The sequence below is a fragment of the Octodon degus genome, unplaced genomic scaffold, assembly GCF_000260255.1.
Source record: "Octodon degus isolate 3935 unplaced genomic scaffold, OctDeg1.0 scaffold00015, whole genome shotgun sequence".
NCBI classification, from domain to species: domain Eukaryota; kingdom Metazoa; phylum Chordata; class Mammalia; order Rodentia; family Octodontidae; genus Octodon; species Octodon degus.
In genome coordinates this window covers 9,267,083-9,268,550 of record NW_004524591.1, presented here as the reverse complement: position 1 = coordinate 9,268,550, position 1,468 = coordinate 9,267,083, and the positions used below count along the sequence as shown (strand labels likewise).

The 1,468-nt window shown below is 45.0% G+C and overlaps 1 protein-coding gene across 1 annotated transcript in view; it reads left to right on the top strand.

Annotated features, from left to right (window-relative positions):
* Positions 1–1,468, top strand: part of Twistnb (TWIST neighbor) — a 12,251-nt gene that overhangs the window by 8,463 nt on the left and 2,320 nt on the right. The window lies entirely within an intron of this gene.

The following is a 1,468-nucleotide window of genomic DNA, read 5'->3' as shown; positions in this document are numbered from 1 at the left end:
CCAGAAAGTAAATACCCTTCTCAGAACTTCACTGGCAAAAGGGCACATCTGATGAGCACACCTAGGGCTCTCGTCATACAGAAGGACATCCAAACAGGAAAGTGGGATGGCCCAGTGTGGTTCATAATGCAGAGTCGAGGGTATGCTTGTATGGTAACAGGTCATGGGACACCATTATGGCTGCCCTCCTGGAATGTGTGACCAGGCAGTGAAGAGCACCCTACCCCAGTGGTGGAGCCTGTTCTATTCAGCCCTCCAGTGTTGGTGACTTAAGAGAAAACCGGAACTGTAAACACTGAAATTCGTGCAGGCTACAAAATCCTGACATGAGGACAACTAGAGAGACAGTGAAGGAGACTCACACATTGTGGATGCGACAGGGACTCCCACAAACTCCTAAAGCTATGTTTGTTGCTATGGTGGCCTTCATGGCTTATGTACTGTTTCAACTGCTATAATTAAAAAAAAAAAAACTGAAAGGGAGAAATGTTATAGACCACATATTATAAATTGAGTCTAATGACATCCAAGCTTGTCCTTGTCCTGCTCTTTTGGGCCAGATTGGAATGTGGAAATTCTGCACTCTTCTCTGGCCACAGCTGGAAGCTCTAGGTCTAATGCCTGCTGTGGCACTCATAGGGCAAGATAAGACCTAAAGAGGACAGGTACCTGGGGAAACTCCCATCCTTGTCTTTGTCCATGTTCTTAAAGAATGTGTTGATCTTCCTGCCCACCATGGTTACCATTACTGTTCCCAGAAACACCAACTGCCCTTCACCTGTTGTCCTCAACTCAGAGTAATAAACAAATGCCAAGAGTCTGGGTGCCTCACAGCCTTTTGTTCCATAAGAGCAACAGGTGGTCCCAGATCCCTTCCTGATTCCCCCAATTCACCTCTTGCTCTTTCTTTTCCTGCCACAGAAGATTAGAGCCCATTGTAGGAGTCTCTAATAGAGGACTATTATTTTGTTAACTTTCACTAAGCCAATTTTGGCTTATTTTCTTATTTTTAAATTTATTTTGTAATATTACAGTGTGATCTTATCTACCATATTCACTAGACCTGCGACCATGAGAATTCCAGTTGTTCTTCAAAGTCAAAATGATAAGGAAGAGCTGAAGAGATAGCTCAGTGGTCTAAACACCTGCCTGGCAAGAGCAAAGACCCAGGTTTGACCCTATTATTGTTTATTTATAGCCGTCCCTCCAAAGCATCATATAAATCATGGGTTGATCACTGTTTGAGGAGCAGGGTGCAGCTCAAGGGATGGGGCCAGAGGACCAGGTGACCAGATTGGGGCTTGAGAGGTGGGGCAAGAGAGGCATAAACTATTAAACTGGCTAGTCTATGCTTTCTTAGAGGTGTGGTGAGGGTCATTCTGGACACGGTAGCACCCCAACCTCTCCTCCAGTGTCGAAACCTCCAATAACTGTGAGCTAAATAAACCTATCCTCTCCTCATTTTGAG